At 38.2% G+C, this 24,660-nt stretch overlaps 2 non-coding genes across 2 annotated transcripts; one reads left to right on the forward strand and one right to left on the reverse strand.

The window, feature by feature from the left end:
- Positions 1-1,070: 1,070 nt before the first annotated feature.
- On the forward strand, positions 1,071-1,178 carry LOC148564487 (small nucleolar RNA R71). Its single transcript, XR_015884723.1, has one exon. It is a non-coding gene; the product is annotated as a small nucleolar RNA R71 (small nucleolar RNA).
- Positions 1,179-15,591: 14,413 nt separating this feature from the next.
- Positions 15,592-15,698, reverse strand: LOC148564488 (small nucleolar RNA R71). Its single transcript, XR_015885619.1, has one exon. It is a non-coding gene; the product is annotated as a small nucleolar RNA R71 (small nucleolar RNA).
- Positions 15,699-24,660: the final 8,962 nt, after the last annotated feature.

The raw sequence follows: 24,660 nt of genomic DNA on the forward strand, positions 1-24,660 counted from the left end.
ATCTCTCTGTTTCCTTTACTGTTAATTGAATTAGCATTTCTGTTTCTGTTACTTGATCTTCATCTCTTTTCTTTGCAATTTACAATTTCCTTGCTATTGTTCTTGTGGGATCTAGGAAGGCATTGAGATCTAGACTTGGTTTTCTAGTCTCTGGGTCCTGAGATCTAAATTCTCATTTCAATTCTCTGTTTAATGCTTTCATTGTTCATTTACTTTGCTGTTATAAGATCCGGTTCAATCCCAACTCCCTTTTCCTCTTCTGTTTGATGCAATTTAGTTTTCCCTTGTTTAAATTCTGCAAATCCTCATCCCAATCCCCTTTACTTTTCAAGCAATTTACATTTCTTGCACTTTAAGATTCTGCAATTTACATTTCTTGCACTTTAAGTTTCTGTCATTTAATTTCTTGTCCTTTAAGTTTCAGCAATTTACTTTCCCGCTCTCTTTAATTTCATGCAATTTACATTCTGCAAATCACAAATCACCCAACCAACACTTGATTCGCTTGACTAAATCAACCACTAAACTAAAATTGCTCAATCCTTCAATCCCTGTGGGATCGACCTCACTTCCGTGAGTTTTTATTACTTGATACGACCCGGTACACTTGCCGGTTAGTTTTGGGTGTTTTGGTAGAAATTCGTTTCTCACCAAAATATCTCATCAATGTTTCGATAGGGTTCTCCCATGTAATTCATCTCTGCCATTGCAGGGTTCTCAGGATCATAAGCTTCTTCTTCAGAAGATGCTTCTTTAGTACTGTTGGATGTAGCTTGCAATCCATTCAGACTCTAAGAAATCATATTGACTTGCTGACTCAATATTTTTTTCTGAGCCAATATGGCATTCAAAGTATCAATTTCAAGAACTCCCTTCTTCTGAGGCGTCCCATTGTTCACAGGACTCCTCTCAGAGGTGTACATGAACTGGTTATTTGCAACCATTTCAATGAGTTCCTGAGCTTCTGCAGGGGTTTTCAGATGAAGAGATCCTCCTGCAGAATGGTCCAACGACATTTTTGACAACTCAGACAGACCATCATAGAATATACATATGATGCTCCATTCTGGAAGCATGTTAGAAGGACACCTTTTGATCAATTGCTTATATCTTTCCCAAGCTTCATAGAGGAACTCACCTTCCTTCTGTCTGAAGGTTTGGATTTCCACTATAAGCTTGCTCATCTTTTGAGGTGGAAAGAACTTGGCCAGGAAAGCACTGACCAGCTTTTCCCAAGAGTTCAGGCTTTCCTTAGGTTGTGAATCTAACCATGTTCTAGCTCTGTCTCTTACAGCAAAAGGGAAAAGCATAAGCCTGTAGACCTCGGGAGCAACTCCATTGGTCTTGACAGTGTCACAGACTTGCAAGAATTCAGCTAAGAACTGATGGGGATCTTCCAATGGAAGTCCATGAAACTTGCAATTCTGTTGCATTAGAGAAACTAATTGAGGCTTAAGCTCAAAGTTGTTTGCTCCAATGGCAGGAATTGAGATGCTTCTTCCATAGAAGTTAGAAGAGGGTGCAATAAAGTCACCAAGCATCTTCCTTGCATCTCTACCATTGTTATTGAGTTCGGCCATGTCTCCTTCTTTTTCGAAAATTTCTGTCAGGTCCTCTCCAGAGGGTTGTGCTTAAGCTTCTCTTAGTTTCCTCTTAGGAGTCCTTTCAGGTTCAGGATCAGCTTCAATGAGGATGTCTTTATCTCTGTTCCTGCTCATATGAAAAAGAAGAGAACAGAAAAGAAGAGGAATCCTCTATGTCACACTATAGAGATTCTTTTATGTGAGTAGAAGAAGAGAAGAATAGAAGAAGGGGAAGAGAAAATTTTGAACACAGAGAAAAAGAGGGGGTTCGAATTATGAGTAGAAGAGGAGTGTTAGTAGATAAATAAATAAATAGAGAGAGATGAGAGGGAGAGTTTTCGAAAATAATTAAAAAGAAAAGGAAAATATTTTTGTTTTTATTTAAAAATCAGTTATAATTCAAAAATTAAAAAAAGAAATAAAATAAAATTTGAAAACTAAATAAATTACTTAATTAAAAACATTTTTGATAAAAAGTGTTAGTGATTTTCGAAAATCAGGAAGAAAAAGTAGTTAGGTGGTTTTGAAAAAGATATGATTGAAATAGAAAACTTTTAAAATCAAACAAAAAGTCAAGTAGTTAATTGAAAAAGATTTGAAAATCAATTTTGAAAAGATAAGAAGTTAGAAAAGAATTTGAAATTAAGATTTGAAAAAGATATGATTGAGATTTATTTTGAAAAAGATTTGAAAAAAGAAATTTAAAAAGATTTTACTTTTGAAATTAAAGTTAATTACTTGACAAACAATAAACACAAAGATATGATTCTAAAATTTAAAGATTGAACATTTCTTACTAGGCAAGTAATAACTTAAAATTTTGAATCAATCACATTAATTGTTAGTAAAGATTTTGGAAAATATGAAATAAAAATAAGAAAAAGATTTTGAAAATCATTTTGAAATTTTTGAAAAAAATGAAAGAAAAATGAAAAAGATTTGATTTTTGAAAAGGTTTTGAAAAGATAGGATTTTTAAATTGAAAATATGACTTGACTCATAAGAAACAACTAGATTTTTAAAAATTTTTGACTAAGTCAATCTAAATTTTCGAAATTTATGAGAAGAATAAGGGAAATATATTTTTTTGATTTTTTGAATTTTTAATAAGGAGAGAGAAAAACATCAAAATGACTCAAAACATGAAAATTCAAGATCAAAACACATGATGCATGCAAGAACACTTTGAATGTTAAGATGAACACCAGGAACACTTTGAATGTCAAGATGAACACCAAGAACTTATTTTTGAAAATTTTTAAGAAAAGACACACATGTAAGACACCAAACTTAGAAATTTTCAATGTTTAGACACTAACAAATTGAAAATGCATATGAAAAACAAGAAAAGACACAAAACATGAAAATGCAAAGATCAAACAAAGAGAATCATCAAGAACAACTTGGAGATTATGAAGGACACATGCATGAATTTTCGAAAATTTTTAGGAAATTAAAAAGATGCAATTGACACCAAACTTAAAAATTGACACTAGACTCAAATAAGAAACATCAAATTATTTTTTATTTTCATGACTTTATAAATTTTTTTGGATTTTTCAAAAATTATTTTGGAAAAGAAAATAAAGATTTCAAAATTTTTAATAAGAATTCCAGGAATCATGCAATGTTAGTCTAAAGCTCCGGTCCAGGAATCAGACATGGTTTACTAGCCAGCCAAGCTTTCAGTGAAAGCTTCGGTCCAAAACACTAGACAAGGCCAATGGCCAGCCAAGCTTTAGCAGATCATTACATTCAACAGCAAGATTGATAGAAATCAATAAGCTCTTGTGATGATAAGTTCAAACCTTGGTCCAAAAGATTAGACATGGCTTCACAGCCAGCCAGACTTCAACAAATCATCATGAAACTCTAGAATTCATTCTTAAGAATTCTGAAGACATAGAATAATTTATTTATTTATTTATTTTTCCAAAATAAAAACAAAATAAAATTACCTAATCTGAGCAACAAGATGAACCATCAGTTGTCCAAACTCAAACAATCCCCGAAAACGGCGCGAAAAACTTGGTGCACGAAATTGTGATCTCAACGGCGCCAAAAACTTGGTACGCACGATTGTAATCTCAACTCCTTTTCACAACTCCGCACAACTAACCAGCAAGTACAATGGGTCGTCCAAGTAATAAACCTTACGTGAGTAAGGGTCGATCCCACGGAGATTGTCGGCTTGAAGCAAGCTACGGTCATCCTTGTAAATCTTAATCAGGCGGATTCAAATGGCTATGAGGTTTTGATAATTAAAATGTAATTAAAATAGAAAATAAGATAGAGATACTTATGTAATTCATTGGTGAGAATTTCAGATAAGCGTATGGACTATTATATATTGCTGGAAAGCCCAGAATGTCTACTTTCCAATGCAATTGATAGCGCGCCAATTGGGTTTTTGTAGCTCCAGAAAATCCATTTCGAGTGCAGGGACGTCAGAATCCAACAGCATCTGCAGTCCTTTTTCAGCCTCTGAATCAGATTTTTGCTCAGGTCACTCAATTTCAGCCAGAAAATACCTAAAATCACAGAAAAACACAAAACCTTATAGTAAAGTCTAGAAATGTGATTTTTATTTAAAAACTAATAAAAATATACTAAAAATTAACTAAAACATACTAAAAACTACCTAAAAACAATGCCAAAAAGCGTATAAATTATATGCTCATCACAGATCCACAAACTGATGATTACTGCACCATCAACAAGATACTATCACTGGAGCATGTAGAGATTGACCATCAACGTACAGGAAGAAGGCTCACAGTGAGAGGAGACAAATTGAGGCACCACAATCATCAACCACCCTAATAACGGACCAATGTCAAGCTAGTGACAATAAAAGAGAGCTCCATGGGAGGCAGCCCATGATTTAATGTTCTTGCTGTTATTTTAATTTCAATAATTACTGGTTTTTCTAGCATGAATTTGAGCTCTCATGAGTGGATTTAATAATTGCACATATCATTTTAGAGCATATGTTTGACTCCTAAGTTTGGTGTGCCTAAAGGCACTTTAAAATAGCTTTTCAACCATGAGTGATCATAGAACCATTCTAAGATATATACTCATTATTTCTGTTTAAGTATATAGCCAAACCTTAAGTTTGGTGTCTGTATATGCTATGAATTTCAAGAAAGTCAATTTTTACTCAAAGGCTCAAAATTAATGAATAAATAAACCATACATTGCATCATTTTATGAGTTTATGGTAGCATGGTAGCAAATAAAATGTTCCTTATAATAAATATACTAATTGTGATGGATATTCATTGGATTTTATATAAATCACTTAGAAGAAAACAAGTTTGTTGTCCACCAAAATTTTGTTCAATTTCTAAGGGGCATGGTTGGTAATTCAATAATAAGGAACACATAGCAACATTTTCTTTCTATATACATAGTACACAACCACCGTATGACATTTAAAAGTTTAAGCTCACTAAATTGTTTGGTTCACGTGGATAGAAGTAAAGAAGATTGAGAAGGAGACAAAAGAAAGCATGCACGGACGGTCTTTCCAAGGAAAAAAGGCAAGTCACATGTGTATTTTTGGGAAGCACAATGCTGCATGGAATCAACACTTAGGAGGCCAAACCACATGCAACCAATGGAGGAGCAATCCTTGTCTTCACTCATCTTCACATGCAGGCCGTCCATTTCATGGATCTTTAACAATGAATTGCTCAATCCCCACCTTTCCTTACAACTCAATCGGATCCTCCCACTCTTTGCTATGCTTCATGCCTTGGCTATAAATTGACAATGATACTTCCTGAGTTCACATATCCTTGCTTTCTCTATATAAGACCTCCTCGCTTATTTACCTTTGTTTCACTCAAACATTCCTCCCAAACACGGTACATCCCCATTCTCTCATCCAAAGGCATCACACAACACCTTACCTCCCATTCCTTCCATCAAAATTGTGCTCTAACCAAGACCTATCTTTTCTTCTTCTTTCATTCCTTCCTAACTCATGGCTTCGTCAAGTTCCAAAAGAAGGAAAGAGAAAGGAACCAGTAGTAGCCGAACCACCAACCTATGATACCAAGAAATTTAAGTCTCAATTCCATGAATCAAGGTATTATGGGCTAATGGAATCAAAAAAATTCATTCAAGAGACGGGGTTCAGACTGAAAGATGGAGAATATACCATCATGAGAAGAATAGAAGCAGAGAGGAGATAGGAGCTTTTGTGTAAACCTCTCACAGACATCAATGCAGTCATGATAAGGGAATTTTATACAAATACTGTGAGGTCAAGCAAGGACAGCCCTCTATATAAGAGTTATGTTAGGGGGGTTGAGGTAGATTTCAGCCCATCATCCATCATGAGAGTCTTACAAATAAGAGTGATAACCTATGGAGAACTCAGCTTTGAGGACAGAATACAAGGTGAAAGTGATCCTGATGAGATACTAAATAGCTTATGTTTTGAAGGCAAAGACTGGGAAAGGGACTGAAAAGGAAATCCAAGCCACTTGAAGAGAATGGATCTCATACTTGAAGCCAAAGGGTGGTATGAGATAGTGAGAAGATCCATACTCCACACTGCAAAAACATCTGAGGTCACAATAATGAGTGCAATTCTGACATATTGCATACTTAGGGGAAGGAGAAATCAATGAACCTCAGCTCATAGCAGATAGCATTCAAGAGATAGCTGAGGATACTGGTAAATCAAGTAGGCTTGGTCACCCAAGCACTATTTTGAGGCTGTGCAAAAGAGCAAGAGTACTCTTTGAGGATGAAAATACTGAGAAGGTAAAAGGAAGCAGAGGGATCACTAAGCAAAGCATGGAAGGGGTCACTGACGACACTGACAATTAGCAAGAGAGGAGAGCTCAAGGAAGAAGGAGGAGACCACAAGTAGAGGAGGAAAAAGCTCCTGGTGCAATGGATCTAAGCTAAATGCAAAGAGCCATTGAAGAAATGTCTCAACAATACATGAGAGTACAGGAGCAACAACAGGAGCAATACTTGAGGCAACAAGAGCAATATTTGAAGGATCGTGAGCAACAACAGCATTGGCAGCAGCAAATGATGGAGAAGCAAAAAAATTTTCATCTCCAAATGTTGGATCAACAGAGAGAGTTTCAAGCAAGAATTCTTGAGGGGCAAAAGGAACAATCAGCAAACGTTCAAGAATCAATTAATGGATTGTTCCTACGATAGGCCAAGTATGGGGAGTACACCCAAAATCTCTACCAATGGAAGAATATATATCATACAATTGGAGAGCATAGATATGTGGACAGAATGGAGTATGATATAGCAACTCAAGCAAAGTTGGACTATGTAGTCCATAGCATGCCAGCATTGAACCAACAGATTAAGCCATTTGAGCAATGCCAAGAGTTGATAGATCATCAGAGAGCACTAGCCAATAAACAGACAATACACATGCAACAAGGATTGAAAGATGCTGGGCTCTGGGATCAGGTAGACCAAATTTGGGATCGTAGGTGCCCTGTTGAAGAACCCCAAAAAAGAAAGAAGAAGAAGAAGAAAGGAGAAAGCAGCAAGGGGAAAGAGCGCGACAACTAGAGGTAGTGGAGTTCTTTTTATAGTTTTAATCAAATAAGGATGATGCATATCTAAAACATGATATGCCTCCAAATATTTCATATTCTGCACTTTCATATCTTGAGTAGTTTTCTTGTTAGGATTTGCATTATGCTTGTTATCACTCATCTATCTTAAACTCATGTTTTGTTTCCCTTTTTGCATCAATAAGAGAAAATGTTTGAAATAGAAAGTGATTGTCCAATGTTGTAGGAATTAGAATAAAATTTGTGGTGGTAATTGCTTGATTAAGATGATAAGCTCAATAATAAAAGCTGCATAATAGAGTGTTCTTTGTAGTGTGAACTAGATTGCTGTCATAAAACCTTTCATTAATGAAATTCCTTGGAAAATGAAGCAAAGTAAGAAAGAAAAAGAAAAGAAAAGCCAAGATTTGGCAAAGAAACAAACAATAAGGCTAGACACCAATAGCTTGGACTTTAGGACATATGTCTGTGGTACTTTTTGTACTAGGATATGCTTGGACAATTAGGTTCTGAGGAGTCTTTTAAAACTTGGTAACTTGGATTAACTAATCTGGGATTACCAACTGAAAGTCCATCATTATGAGCAACCTAGCTACAATGCATTTAGTTATCCAAAGAGATGTTGGGCATCAATATTCCTAAGAGAATTTGTGAGCTAAGTGTCTGTAGTGAAGAAGTGTTGAGCAAAATTGAGCCACAAGGCTGCTGCAACACTTGACATTGAGTTATCATTGAGAAATAAGCTTTCTAAGCAAAAGAAAGAAGGACAAACCAAAAAGGGATCAATCAAAAAGCAAGGCATTATGACAGCAACTCTAGTGAATCCTCAAAGAAGCATTTTTTATCTATCAGCAAAGAATAATTGAGCTGCATTTTTGTCTGCATAAAATCCCATGGTTCAAATTCTATTATCTGCTAAATAAGGACATGTATGCTTCTCTGTTTCATTTCATTTCTTCTCATGTTTAGTGCTTGCTTGGGGACAAGCAAGATTTAAGTTTGCTGTTGTGTTGACAAGTCATCTTATGCTAGTTCTACAAGCATTTTTCATTAGTTTCATTAGGTTTTATGCACTTTCTTACATAATAAGTAAGTAATTGGAGTGGATTTTCATGATTTTATTGAATCAATCAAACATTATCTATTTTACATAAAATCATAGGTTTTAAGCTAGAATTAATTGATTTTATAAATGATGCAAAGATCTAGTGATTTTTGTGGGACTTTGATTAGTTGTTTGGTTGCTTGTAGGTGAAGAAATGATGAAAAAAGGAAAGAAGAGTTTTGGAGCACGCTTTGGACCTTAGGCCACGCTTTGAAAAGTGTGGCCCATGATAGTAAAGCGTTGCGATAAAAAAAGGGAGCAAGGGCCAGCATTTGAATTTGCAAACGGAGCGCCCAAGAGAGGAACCAAACTCGCGCACTAAGCAAAGGCCAGGGGGTAGCGTTCTGAGAAGTGAACGCTACGTTCACTATCCTTCCCTTTCTCGTGCCTTTCAAGCCAAAGGAGCAAAGGCCAATGCACCAAGGAAGGAGTAGCGTTCTAAGGAGTGAACACTACGTTCACTATTATGCAAGTTTTCGTGCCTCTCAACCAAGGAAGCAAGGCACGCTTAAGGAAGAAAGGGAATGTAGCGCTCAAAGAGTGAGCGGAATGTTCACAAAGTGAACGCTAGTGAGAAGGGCCAAGGCAAGGAAGGAGCCACGTTCAGCAAAGAGAACGTAGCGTTAGCTTTTGTAAACGTTTTCGGGAGGCACACACCAAGGCTCGAAGGGGGAGCTCTCAATTAAGGAAGCAGCGCTCAAACAAGGCAACGTAGCGTTTAACATGTGAGTGCTAGGTGCATGCCATGACATGGTCGAGGCACACAAGGAGTGAACACCAAGTTCACTTAAGTGAACTGAGCGCTTCCCTGGGAGCTGACCCATGCCTCCAACCCAACTTGAACCGAAGCCAACCGGATCCATCTTTCATCAAATCCAAAAATCAAAAGGCCCACTCCAAACTTTGAAGACCAAAATAGAAAGTGTATAAATAGGATCAAGTTTGATTTGTAAAAAAACCTTTAGCTCATTTTTTAGTTTTCACTTTTAATTTTCATTTGTTTTGAATTTGGGATTTGGGAATTGGATCTAGTTTTCTTTCTTCATTTTATTTCTTCTGCAACTTCTACTTTTCTGTTTTGGGTTTTTGAATTGAGATTGAAGAGCTCCATTAATTCCTGATCTGAAAATCATCTTTGCTTTTCTTTCATATAGTTTTGGGATTTGGAGAATTTTTGGATCTAAGTTTCTTTTGCTGTTTTCAATTTCATTTTCTTCTGCAATTTCTTTCTGTTTGATCAAGCGAGTAATTGAGATCTAGATCTACTTTCTAATCTCATTGCTCTACTTCGATCTTCAATTTCTCTTTAAGAATTTCATAATTGAGTTAAGCTTTCATGCTGTTTGTCTTTTCAAGCAATTTTCCATTCCTGTTTGGCTACTGAGTTGAATCTCTTCATCTCCTAGCTCTCTGATTTACTTTAGCTTGCATTTTATTGTTCAATTCTGAATCCCAACACCCAAATACTTTTATTCTTCAAGCAAATTTACATTTCTCAGCAATTTAGATTCAGCAATTTATATTTCTTGCACTTTAAGTTTCTGCAATTTACTTTTCTTGCAATATAAGTTTCAGCTCTTTTACTTTCTTGCACTTTAAGTTTCTGTAATTTATCTCTTCTGCACTTTACTTTTCTGCCTAATTTACCTTCTGCACCTTTATTTTCCTGCAATTTAGCTTCTGTTAAATCAAAATCACTCAAATCATCAAATATTCGCTTAACTAAATTCATCACCTAACTAAAATTGCTCAATCCATCAATCCCTGTGGGATCGACCTCACTCTTGTGAGTTATTACTACTTGATGCGACCCGGTACACTTGCCGGTGAGTTTGTATGGAATCATTTTTCCCTCATCACAAAGTATGCACTATTATATATTTCTAGAATGCCCTAGATGTTAGCTTTCTATAGCTGTTGAGAGTGCGCCATTTGGACTTCTGTAGCTCCAGAAAAGCTCCTTCAAATGCACGGAGGTCAGATCCTGACAGCATCTGCAGTCCTTTCTCTGCCTCTGAATCAGACTTTTTCCAATGCTCCTCAATTTTAGCCAGAAAATATCTGAAATCATCATAAAACACATAAACTCAAAGTAGAATCCAAAAATATGAATTTTACACTAAAACCTATGAGAATGGAATAAAACATAGACAAAACATAATGAAAACTATATGAAAATTATGCCAAAAAGTATATAAAATATCCGCTCATTAGGGTTCATAATTATTAATGGTTCACAAGAGTTAGTGGTTCCTCACCTTACCGATGAAAATTTGGGACAAGACCCAGCAAGTCCACAAGGCTAATTTGAACCTAAACACCAAACTCACATAATCTCTCATAATCAAAACCTCAAATTTTTGAAATTAGGAGAAGAGTGGATAAGTGAGAAATTGTTAGATTCATACCAAATTTTTTTAGTGGGTTTTGTAGACAATTTCAAGACGAATGCGTGGCTGTTGATGGCTTATCAATCGGAGTTCCGGATTGAAAGTTATGTGAGGTTGAAAGGGGAAGTTAGGGTTTGGAGCTTCTTTCCTTCTCCTCATGCAAGCAGCAATGTTTTTCATGGAGGGAGGGAAAGGAAGATCTGAAGCTCTTCATATATGGGGAGTTGGATTGGGCCTTAGGCCCATTATGGACCCGATTCGTTTGGTTCGATCTGTTTGGCCCAATTTTAGGTCAAAATCTTTAAAATTAGTGTCAAAATTCATATTTTAATTATTTCTACCTTACTAACTTATCAAATTTAATTTTCTATTTTCTTTAAATAAAAATTAATTTATTAGTTAAATATTTACTAATTACCCGGGGTTTACAATAAGTAGGGTCCTCGTGTGGGTTATGTTATTTTTAGTCTCAAACTGTTTAGATACTAATTATAATTTGGTTATGTAAGAGCTACGGATTCAACTATATGATTTAGTTATCAACTTAGTATATATGATGCGACTTTTGATATGTTTGGTTTGTGAATATATTTAGAATATGCTGCTGTTGTTATTAGAAATAACTGTTTATTATTGATACAGGACGATAATATTCAACTATAAATTTGGTTGGTTGGCTTGCTGAGGGACTTGTTCCTCGAGCGCTAGTCATGGCTTGATTCGGGTCATGACATATGCACTACCCCTTTCCTCCACAGTCACTATACTCGATGGAAGCCGAGCTAGAGTCTCATGTGTTCTCCCAGCCTGAGTATCCTCTATGGTTCGATCTGCACAAGACCCAGTGATATTAGGTGCGCCCATGGCAGAGCCGTTTGTAAACCCGTGGGTAGAGATACCATCATGGATAGACCAGATGATTGAGGACCTGACCTCTAGTTCATCAGAGTAAATTGAGGCGGAGAGAATAGGAGCTCCTGGACAGTAGCCCGACGATCATGATCGAATGACTCACACCATCTGTGAAGAATTTTTCAGTTATCTTGATATTAAGAGTCTAGTTTCTTTTTTCCTCTCATGTATAGACTTTGAGGGTTAGGACTTTTGTATATAAACAAGTAGACAGGTTTCAATTTATGGTGGCTTTTGTAAGCACAAACCTGGTAACAAATTTCAAGAGTATATATATATATATACACACGATTAGTATTTAAATCAGAGGTCTGATGCATTCTCTGACTAATGGTCTTGTATAAAACTACTTGTGCCCTTAGGCACTGTGATGTGTGTGTATGTTTAATTGCGTATCTTAAAATTTGACTAAGTCACGATTTTCAACACACGCTACAGGCTCACATTATTATGCTTAATATATTGTTTAAAGTCCCTAAAGTCAACTTAATGGTAACATATGAAGACTAACATTGGTCATGATGTGCTAAAAATCATATCATTACAAAGAGTTTGGAAGTGAGTAATTGTATATGTAACGGGTAGAAACTAGAGAGTCAAAGGGGCTAGGTCTGGGTGCAAAGGATAAAAGGAATTTTGCTTTTGTAAAATTAAGGAAAGAAAATTAAACTTTTTAACAAATGGGTCGTGTTTGCTCTTTTATGGGTTGTGCTTGCCAAATTATTTTGATTTTTTGGATAGGATACTTATGAACACGATAGACACGCATGTTAAATGAGTGTCTTTATGCATCGTTGATGCCAGGGCATTTTGGCCAGTTTTACTGACCTTTTTTTTACTGTTTTTAAGGTAGATTCATGCATTTTCTTAGAAAATAAGCTAGTTTTGGGTAGATATTCACTTACATCTTGATTCAAGCATACATTGTGCACTTTACATGATTTCATGAGAATTTTGCATGAATTATATGACAAATTGGATGATGCATGACTCATGACTTGGACTAGAACTTTGATGCACTTTGTTGCTTGATTTCAGGACAAAGGAAGCAAAGAAGAACCACGTTAGCAGTCACGTTAGTCCCACTAACGTGACCTCTAACGTGGAATGGGTGCTAACTTGCAAAGTTAATGAGAAAGGTAATCGCCAATAACGCCCTCGAAGCCATCATAAGCCCACATTAAGAGTCACGTTAACTAAGTTAACGTGAACTTTAACGTGGAAGAAGACAACAAGGCCAACGTTAGTGACACTCTCCTTTGTCACTAACGTTGGACCAAGCTCATAATTGGCCACGTTAGTTGCCACGTTAACTTAGTTAATGTGGACTCTAACGTTAAGAAGCAAAAGAGAAGCCAACATTAGTGTCATTCAGCTTTGTCACTAACGTTGGCCAAGCCTCCATAAGCCACGTTAACTCCCACGTTAACTTAGTTAACGTGGAAGCTAACGTGGAGAGAGCAATTAATAGCCAATGTTAGTGACATTTACCTTTGTCACTAACGTTGGGGTGCACCACTAAGAGCCACCATGAGCAATGTTAACTCCCACGTTAACTTAGTTAACATGGAAGCTAACGTGGATAAAGAGATGATGAGCCAACGTTAGTAACACTCACCTTTGTCACTAACATTGGAGATGGCTAGCATGACTACGTTAGAAGCCACATTAACTTAGTTAAAGTGGACTCTAACATGAGAAATAGGGGCACATTGGAACGTTAGTGGCAAAGGTAAGTGTCACTAACGTTCTCGAAGGATTGGCATTACTACGTTAGAAGCCACGTTAACCTAGTTAACGTGGACTCTAACATAGGGACAAGGGAGGACTCTCCACGTTATTGGGAAAGGTAAGTCCCAATAACGTGTGCGAAGGACTAAGAGGCAACGTTAGTGGTCACATTGGTGCCACTAACGTTGAAGTCAACGTGATCATATTTGGGTTAGGAACGTTAGTGAAAAAGGTGATTGTCACTAATGTTCTCGAACCTACACTTTCACTTAACGTTGACACCACTAATGTCCTGAGTCAAAGTCCCTGCATACTTCACCTTTTCTCTCTGCAAGCAAAGCTAAACCCAATGAAAAGGATAACTGCTTCAAACTCAAGATTCAGAGGCCCATACCAAAGACTTGAAGAGCCAACTAGAAGATGAGAAGAGTAGTATATATAGGAGTAGCTTTGAATTAGTTTGGGGAGTTGGAAACTTTAGGGAGCCTTTGGCATAGAACTACTCTCTGTATTTTACTTTCTCTGCACTTCTAGTTTTACTTTCATCATGTATTCTCCATCTTTGTTTTCATTTTTCAGAGCTATGAACAACTAAGCTCCTTTCATTGGGTTAGGGAGCTCTGTTGTAATTTGATGGATCAATATTAGTTTTCATTTTCCTTCTTCTATCTTTTCTCTTGATTTTACTAGAAAGCTTTCGATCTTCATCCAATTGGGTAGTTATCTTGGAAAAGAATCTATTCATACTTGGATCTCTTCTGAACCTTGAACGAGGAATGAAGAGATCATGCTAGAAATGCTTTCTCATGTTGGACCAAATTGAGTTTGGATGGATATGTGACTATAATCCTACCAACACTTGATTTGGGAAATGCATGTGGTATAATCAGTGACCATACTTCATCTCTTCTCATGAGCAATTGACCAAGGAATTGGCTATTGACCAAGATTTGAGAGATTGAATTACCAAGAAATTGGAATTTGATCACTTAAGATTGCCAAGGAGATCAATGAATGCATTGATTGAGGAAGAGATGAAAATGAACTTGATCCGGAGAATGCAACATCTCTTGAGCCCAATGAACTCCCCATTTCTGATCTTACCCATTCTCTTTAATTTCTGCCATTTACTTTTATGAGCAATTACCCCATTCCCGCTTAAGATTCTGCAATTTACTTTTCGCCATTTACATTCAGCTCTTACTTCTAGCATTTACTGTTTCTGCTATTTACTTTCCCGCCATTTAATTTTCTGCAAATCTCAAATCAAATTCTGGTTCGCTCAACTAGAACATTCCTCTAATTAAAGTTGCTTGATCAATCAATCTCTGTGGGATTCGACCTCACTCTATTGTGAGTTTTTACTTGACGACAAATTCGGTACACTTGCCGAAGAAAATTTGTTGAGAGACAAGTTTTCCGCGCATCAAGTTTATGGCGCCGTTGCCGGGGATTGATTTTGTATCAACAATGATTAAGTTGGATGATCACTAGATTGAGCATTTTTTATTCTGTTGATTTAAATTTCTGTTTGAACACTTTACTTTCGGTTTCAGTTGTTTTGTATTCCCATCCCTTTAACCCCTTTATTTCAGTTGTTTACACTCTGTTTCACTCACCCACTAACTGTTTGATATATTGCATCACTAACACTAACAGCATTTTTTTTAGAATAGTCTCTGGATCTATTTCTTTGCTTGTACCTTGTTGGTTGTATGACAGGGAGAAGAAGCGGGGCTTCAACTTCTTTTGATTCTGAACCTAAGAGGACCTTCCTTAGATTAATGAGGGAAGCAAGAGGAAAGAGAGTAGTTGGTGCTGAGGAAGAGGAAGAGTACTTTGAACCAAACATGGAGGAGAATATGGAGAACCATCATGAAGAAGAGGCTCACAACCATGGCAGAGAAGGTTTAGCAAATCATGCTGGGCAGGAGAGAAGAGTTCTGGGTTCTTACATCAACACAAACCCAGGAAATTGTGGAAGTAGCATCCAAAGGCCAACCATACATGCCAACAACTTTGAACTAAAGCCACAGCTCATCACCCTTGTTCAGAACAACTGTTCATTCGGAGGGAGTATCCAAGAAGACCCCAATCAACATCTAACCACCTTCCTGAGGATATGTGATACTGTGAAGTCTAATGGTGTTCATCTTGACACCTATAGACTACTTCTGTTCCCTTTCTCACTAAAGGACAAGGCTTCTAAATGGTTGGAGTCCTTCCCAAAGGAGAGTTTAGCAACCTGGGAAGATGTGGTGAACAAATTCTTGGGAAGATTCTATCCTCCTCAATGGATTAACAGGATGAGAGCTGAGGTACAAACATTCAAGCAGTAGGATGGTGAGATTCTATATGAAGCATGGGAGAGGTTTAAGGACCTAACAAGGAGGTGTCCGCCAGATATGTTCAATGAATGGGTGCAGCTACACATTTTCTATGAAGGTCTTTCTTATGAATCAAAGAAAGCAGTAGACCACTCATCCGGGGGATCTCTGAACAAGAAGAAGACCATTGAGGAGGCCATAAATGTCATTGAAACTGTAGCAGAGAATGACTACTTCTATGCCTCCGAAAGAGGGAACACTAGAAGAGTGATGGAGGTAAATAATGTAGATGCTCTGCTGGCCCAAAACAAGATCATTACTAAGCAGTTGGCTGACCTCACCAAGAAGATAGAGAGGAACCAAGTAGCAGCAATCACCACCTCATCAACAACCCAAGAGGAAGTGAATGCAGAGGCAGAGAGTGAGCAGGAGCAAGCCAACTACATTGGGAATTCACCTAGACAAAATCATGACCCATACTCCAAGACCTACAACCCTGGTTGGAGGAATCACCCAAACTTTGGGTGGGGGAATCAACAAGATCAAAGCCAAGATCAGAGACGTCACAACCCCAACAACAATGCAGCTCACCAATAATTAACACAGAGAACATATCAACACCACCATAACAACACCTCTCCACATCTATATCAAAACCAGAATAACACTCCTCATCCTTCTACCTCCAATCCCAACCTACCATCATCTGATGACAGACTCTCAAAGATTGAGAACCTGCTTGAAGGCATATGCCAAGAGATCCAAGACAGTAAAGCATTCCGAGAGGAAGTGCAGTCCAATATGCAGAATCAAGATGCTGCCATCAATAAACTTGAGACACAAATTGGCTACCTATTCAAGCAGATTGCCAGCCACAACCTTCGCAGTGATACTGACTCACACAAAAGGGAGGAGTGTCAAGCTATCACCCTTAGGAATGGGAAGGAACTGAAGGAATTCTCCCAGAAACCACAAGAAGAGGGCTCAAATGAAAAGGGAGAAAAGCACGATGGAGCTCAAGCTTCCACTTCGAGTTTGCAAAAAGGGGAAGGAGTGCTGAAGCCAGACGTCCCAAGAGTCCCATACCCTCAGCAATTGAAGAAGAAGGGGGATGACAGCCAGTTCTTGAGATTTTTGGAAATCTTCAAGAAACTACAAATCAACATACCTTTTGCTGAAGCAATAGAGCAAATGCCCCTCTACGCCAAGTTTTTAAAGGAGCTAATGACTAAGAAGAGAAGCTGGAAGAACAGCAAGACTGTGATACTAACCGAAGAATGTAGTGCTATCATTCAGCATAAACTACCCCAGAAATTAAAGGATCCGGGGAGCTTTCAGATCCCTTGTATCATAGGGGAAATCACAGTGGAAAAGGCTCTATGTGACTTAGGAGCCAGCATAAATTTGATGTCGTTAGCCATGATGAGAAAAATGAAGATTGAAGAGGCTAAATCAACAAAGATGGCCCTACAATTGGCAGACAGATCGTTCAAGTTCCCTCATGGCGTAGTAGAAGACTTGCTGGTGAAAGTGGGAGATTTCATCTTCCCAGCAGACTTTGTAGTGCTGGACATGCAGGAGGAAACCAAGGCTTCCATCATCCTGAGAAGGCCGTTCTTGGCCACTGCTGGAGCTGTCATTGATGTACAAAAGGGGGACCTCACCCTAAGATTACACAATGAAAAGATGACATTTAATGTGTTCAAAGCCATGAGTTACCCACCAGAACAATTGGGAGAATGTATGAGGTTGGACTCACTTGAAGATGCAGTGCAGGAGAGTTTTGAAGAAGAAGAACTTGAAGGGTTAACAGAAGAGGAGTCAACGTTTAGTGAAGAGGTTGCAACAGCAGAGATTCATATACAAAGGGCATCAAAAGAAGAGAACGAAAAGTCAGAAGCACCCAAACTTGAACTCAAAGCACTGCCACCCACTCTCAAATATGCATACTTAGGAGAAAATGAAAGTTACCCAGTGATCATAAGCTCGTGCCTCAGCCAAGATCAAGAGGATGAACTACTCAAAGTATTGCGAAAGCACAAGGATGCCATTGGATGGACTCTTGCTGACCTGAAAGGAATAAGTTCAGCCATATGCATGCATAAGATACTACTAGAAGATGATGCCAAAGCATCCATTCAATCCCAAAGGAGGCTGAACCCAATCATGAAAGAAGTGGTACAGAAAGAAGTTATAAAGTTATGGCAGGGAGAGGTAATCTACCCGATCTCAGACAGCCCCTGGGTCAGCCCCGTGCATGTCGTGCCCAAAAAGGGAGGAATCACTGTAGTTCCCAATGAGAAGAACGAACTAATTCCTACAAGGACCGTCACAGGATGGCGAATGTGCATAGACTATCGGAAACTCAATGAGGCTACACGAAAGGACCATTTCCCCCTCCCATTTATGGATCAGATGTTGGAAAGACTCGCAGGACACGCATATTACTGTTTCCTCGATGGTTATTCAGGATATAACCAAATAGTGGTTGATCCCAGAGACCAAGAGAAAACTTTATTTACTTTTCCATATGGAGTGTTTGCCTACAGGCGCATGTCATTTGGGCTATGTAATGCACCTGCGACTTTCCAACGCTGCATGCTTTCTATCTTCTCAGATATGATAGAGAAATTCATTGAAGTTTTTATGGATGATTTCTCGGTATTCGGAGATTCCTTTACTAGCTGCCTGAGTCACCTGGCCTTAGTATTGAAAAGGTGCCAAGAGACTAATCTGGTCTTGAACTGGGAGAAATGTCACTTTATGGTGACAGGAGGAATAGTCCTTGGCCATAAGGTTTCTAACCAAGGCATTAAAGTGGACAGAGCTAAAGTGGAACTTATTGAAAAACTTCCTCCACCCAGTGATGTTAAGGCAATTAGAAGTTTTTTAGGGCATGCTGGCTTTTACAGAAGGTTTATTAAAGATTTTTCAAAAATAGCTAAGCCCTTGAGCAATCTCCTTATATCAGATACACCATTTATCTTCGATGAAACATGTATGTTAGCATTCGAGCAGTTGAAAGAAAGATTGTCATCTGCCCCTATCATTTCCCCACTTGATTGGAACTTACCCTTTGAATTGATGTGTGATGCATCTGATTTTGCAGTTGGGGCAGTGTTAGGGCAGAGGAAAGATAACTTAGTCCATGTGATATACTATGCTAGCAAAGTCCTCAATGATGCTCAAAGAAATTATACCACTATTGAAAAGGAGTTGCTAGCCATAGTTTTTGCATTTGACAAGTTCAGGTCATACCTCATTGGTGCTAAAGTGATTGTTTTCACAAATCACACAGCACTTAAATATTTGTTTGCCAAACAAGAATCAAAACCAAGATTAATAAGATGGATCTTATTGTTGCAGGAATTCAATATTGAAATCAGAGACAAGAAAGGAGTGGAGAACAAGGTAGCGGATCACCTATCTAGAATCTCTCATGAGGAAGGTGGAACACATGATACAAGTGTGAACGAGCTTTTCCCTGATGAGCAGTTGATGACAGTTCATAAAGCACCATGGTTTGCAGACATTGACAACTTCAAGGCAACTGGGGCTCTACCTCCAGGGATCAATAAACATCAAAAAAGGAAGCTCATAAATGATGCAAAGTACTTTGTCTGGGATGAGCCATATCTCTTCAAGAAGTGTTTAGATGGAATCCTTAGAAGATGTGTTTCGGAAGAGGAAGGACGAGAGGTCCTATGGAATTGCCACGGCTCTTGCTATGGAGGACATTTCGGAGGGGACAGAATTGCAGCAAAAGTATTACAAAGCGGATTCTTTTGGCCCACCCTTTTCAAGGATGCCAAAGAACTAGTAAAGAGCTGCAATGAATGCCAAAGATCTGGAAACTTGCCCAAAAGAAATGAGATGCCACAAAATTTCATCTTGGAACTGGAACTATTTGATGTGTGGGGAATCAATTTCATGGGACCATTCCCAACCTCATATTCAAACAAGTACATCTTGATAGCAGTGGATTACGTTTCCAAGTGGGTAGAGGCTATTGTAACCCTAACGAATGATAACAAGGTGGTCATGAACTTCCTCAGGAAGAATATCTTTAGCCGGTTTGGAGTCCCACGAGCACTCATCAGTGATGGGGGAGAGCCATTTTTGTAACAGACTACTAGAAGCTCTTCTCCTACGATATGGGGTAAAACACAAGGTGGCCACGCCTTACCACCCCCAAACAAGTAGGCAAACTGAGATATCAAACAGAGAGCTAAAAAGGATTTTGGAAAAGACTGTGGGTGCATCAAGAAAGGATTGGTCGAAGAAGCTGGATGATGCTCTTTGGGCATACAGAACAGCATTCAAAACACCACTTGGAATGTCCCCATATCAACTGGTGTATGGGAAAGCTTGTCATTTACCACTAGAGCTGGAACAGAAAGCTCTCTGGGCTATCAAGATACTAAATTTTGGCAGCATTGCTGCTGGTGCAAAGAGAATCTTGCAGCTGCAAGAGATGGAGGAATTCAGGTCGCAAGCCTATGAAAATGCCAAGATTTATAAAGAAAAGGCGAAGAGAAGACATGACTTGCATATGGCACCAAGGAGTTTCAAAAAGGGGCAGCAAGTACTCCTTTACAACTCCAAATTGAGACTGTTCCCTGGCAAACTCAAGTCAAGGTGGTCAGGACCCTTCCTTGTCACAAAGGTCTCGCCATATGGGCACATAGAAATCATGGATAAAAGCTCGGAGAGGACTTTCACTGTGAATGGACAAAGGCTCAAACACTACCTGGGCAACATGGGGAAAAACCCCAAAGTGAAGTATCATCTCAAGTAATGGAGGAATCGTCGAGCTAGCGACGCTAAAAGAGCGTTTTGTTGGGAGGCAACCCAACCTGAGGTAGTTTCTTTTTCATCGTCATTTCAATAAAAATCACAAGTTGTTTCCCCTGTATTGCTAGGAGCTAAGTTTGGTGTTCCACACCAAAACAAATCCAAGAGTGAAAGTGTAGCTTTAAGTTTGGTGTTCCATCAAAGATATGAGTTATAATCATACTACACTCCAATGACAGATTGCTAGCTCCAAACAATCAGGGGAACCACTTAGCAGTAGTTTAGTCTGAAGATAATGGTTGTTTTGTTAATAACAACATATGAGGCTCTCTGCAAGTAAGCAATCTGTTGCACTAGGCAAAAGAACTAAGTTTGGTGTTCACACACCAAATTAAGTTCAGAAAATTCGCAGGCATACATGCAAGCTAACTATGTCTCAAGTGCTTTGGAAACAAGCAACTTCCAATAACTTTGCAGGAACCTTCTGACGAAAGGGTGCACCATCATCCAAGGAAGTGAAGGAGCAAAAACTAGGGAGGAGAACAACAAGGAGATAGCAAGAAAACATCACCCGAAGGTTGTGTTGTTACTTAATTCCATATACTTAAAATGCTAAAACTTGGAAGTCCAAAGGAACTTGGTTTTATAGTTGCTCATTAATTTAGATAATTAGAGTTTAATGTTGCTTATTTGCTCTTGTCATATGTGTGCTGTCTAGATGTCACTGCATCCTTACTATGCTTACTTGTATGCTTGTCCTTTTGAATCAAATGAAAAGAGAATGAGTGTTTTATAAAAGACCAGAGTGGAGTTCATACTATGGAGCAAGTTCCTAAGTTTGTGGTGTAGTCATAAGTTAGCTAAGTTGGTTCACCAACAAGGTGGGAAGACAACTATCTGTCCTAAATCATATGCTTTGAACACACCCCATGAGACTAGCTAAACAACAAGATCCTAATAAGAAAAAGGGAAAGAACAATCAAAGTTGAAGAATAAAAGAAAAAAATAGCAAGAAAAGAGGCTAGGCACCAAGGGTTTGAGTCTTGAGGGATGTGTCTGTAGTGTTCCTGTACCAAGGATCTGCTTGGATTACTAAGCTCTCAGGGGTGCTTTATCACCTGGTAACTTGGGTTAACTAACCCGGGATTATCAGCTGAAAGTCCACTATCAAGAGCAATCTTTGCTACATAACATTTAGTAACCCAAAGAGGTGCTAGACACCAAGACCTCAAGGAAAGAAAATAAACAAACCATGTGCCCGTGGTGTGTATGTATGGGGGAGAGACTTGAGAAAGTAGGTCCTTAGGGGTGCTTCAACACCTAGCACCTTGAACCAACTGGTTCGGGAGTGTTGGCTGAAAGCTTATTCTAAAGAGTTGCCCCCTTACAGAGCACTTAGCCTAAGAACACAAATAAGCCCTGAAATGACAACAAAAGGATCAATGGATAAAAGTCTCATGGGATGCAATCAAGTGAGTATTCTAGAACATGATAAAGGTCTGAAAGCCAGTGAAGGAATATACCTAAGTTGCTATGCATGAAACCACCATAAAACCAGGAACATGACTTCCACAAGAATGACTCATTTCTCTTGGCATTCCATTCATCATTCTCTTGTTTCAGTACTTGCTTAGGGACAAGGAAGCTTTAAGTTTGGTGTTGTGATACCAGGGCATTTTGGCCAGTTTTACTGACCTTTTCTTTACTGTTTTTAAGGTAGTTTCATGCATTTTCTTAGAAAATAAGCTAGTTTTGGGTAGATATTCAATTACATCTTGATTCAAGCATACATTGTGCACTTTACATGATTTCATGAGAATTTTGCATGAATTATATGACAAATTTGATGATGCATGACTCATGACTTGGACTAGAACTTTGATGCACTTTGTTGCTTGATTTCAGGACAAAGGAAGCAAAGAAGAACCACGTTAGCAGTCACGTTAGTCCCACTAACGTGACCTCTAACATGGAATGGGTGCTAATTTGCAAAGTTAATGAGAAAGGTAATCGCCAATAACGCCCTCAAAGCCATCATAAGCCCACGTTAAGAGTCACATTAACTAAGTTAACGTGAACTCTAACGTGGAAGAAGACAACAAGGCCAACGTTAGTGACACTCTCTTTTGTCACTAACGTTGGACCAAGCTCATAATTGGCCACGTTAGTTGCCACGTTAACTTAGTTAACATGGACTCTAACGTTAAGAAGCAAAAGAGAAGCCAACGTTAGTGACATTCACCTTTGTCACTAACGTTGGCCAAGCTTCCATAAGCCACGTTAACTTAGTTAACGTGGAGGCTAACGTGGAGAGAGCAATTGATAGCCAACGTTAATAGGGGTGTGCAAAAAAACTGGTTTAACTGAACTGAACTGAAACCATAGTTTTTTATAAAAACCAGTTTATTAAAAACCAGTTTTTATGGTTCAGTTTAGTTTTAAACCAAATCAAAACTGGTTTATTCACATCAGTAACTTCAATTCAATCTTCCAAACTCAAAAATTGAAAATGTGAAAACTGAAAACGCAAAAACCCTAATCGCGTTTCAACATCCTCTCTCGTCTCTCCCCTTCTGCCGTCGCAACCAACCCACCGCTGCCACCGTCAGAGCCGCCGTCGTCGAACTATTCACCGCCGTCAAACTATTCGCCGCCGTCGCTCACTGTCGTTCACCGTCGTCTAACACAGTATCATCTCTCCCTTGCTGGTTGCTGCCGTCGCTACCATTTCTCTCTCGTCTCTCCCTTGCTGCCGCCGCTACCAACCCACCACTGCCATCATCACCGTCGCTACCAACCCATGCTGCTGCAATCTAACACAGTAGGTAATCTCTTTTCTCTTATGTTTTACTATGATTGGAAGCAGAGGAGACAATACTTTTTTACATAGTCAATTAGTAAGCCATTTTTACAGTTACCCATTTCTCTTTTCTGATTCGGAAGCTTTGAATTGTTGATGTTTACTTGTTTTAGCCTGCTAGATCCAAAACCTGAAATTTGGTTGGTATGGTTTATGTACTTTTTGTGATTTGCTGTGCTGAATTGTGTTTTTGTTAGTGTGAGTTGAATGGATTTGGTGTTTTTTACATTATGGATGTTAGAGAAAGTTTTGGATTGTTGAAGAAATCTCTGGTCAACCCGTTTGATCAGATGTTGATGGGAATGCAGTTTGAACTAGCTTGGTTGTGTAAAAGATTTCTCAATCTCTCCTTTCCTCCCTTTCTATTTCTCTGGTTTTTCATGGTTTACCTTTTTTGAAGTAGAAAGTTTTCCATTATTGATGTGCTTTTTGCTTCAGTTAAAATGCTAAAAATTCACAGTTTTGGAATTTCCTTTCCCTTTACATAAACTTAAATACAATTTCCACTGTGCACATACAAATATTGGAGTTATTATGTGTGTAGTCTGCTTATTAATTATGAGATAGCATGAAATGCATACATTATATCAGGTCCATAAAGTGATATAACTTAAGATGGAAATTCTATTCCTTAATTTGTAAACTAGCCGACTGTAAGATGGCTATCTGACACATCCAAATGTATTGGCATATGTTTCTATATTAACATGCCTACATTACATGTATTCAACTTCATTAATATAATTTGAGACCGTCTTCAATTTTTAATCATCTATTCTTGTTATTTTCCTTGATAATTTACTTTTGGATTTCATTTGATAAGGATGAAAAAATCCAAGATGTTCTGGGACACTTTCAGAAAGATTTTGAAGGCGGGGTGTCTGCAGAAAATTTGGGTCAGTTTTAACTTGTTATATATATATATAGTGTATAGGCCTACATAATGAAGGGTTTTTCTCCCAGTTATATATATCTTAAAAACTACACGAAGAATCTACTGCAATTTGTGCCACAAATTTCTCGTAGGTTATTGAATAATATATTGTACCCAAATTAACTAGATACTAGTATTTCTAACTAATGCCCAATTAATGTGTTGGTATGCAATTTGTAGAAAAGCTTTCTGTCAAATCTTATAAACTTTGTTTTATAATTCTAGTCTATATAGTTTCATTCCAGTTCACTGTTAGTCTTAACTGTGCTATTTCTTCTGTTTGCTTTCCAGTACTCTTACGTTTGCTTATTGTTGATGTTGTTGTAGACTAGATGAGGTGAAAGCTCAGAGAGCTCTAAAATGCCCTTGCATTGTTGACTTGCAAACTGGTTCCTGCGGCTTTCATTTTTTGGAGGCGTTTCTCAGATTTCTAAAGAGAGCATTGCTGAAGAAAAAG

Source organism: Arachis ipaensis, chromosome B5, assembly GCF_059453495.1.
Source record: "Arachis ipaensis isolate K30076 ecotype BB chromosome B5, ASM5945349v1, whole genome shotgun sequence".
Taxonomy (NCBI): Eukaryota; Viridiplantae; Streptophyta; class Magnoliopsida; order Fabales; family Fabaceae; genus Arachis; species Arachis ipaensis.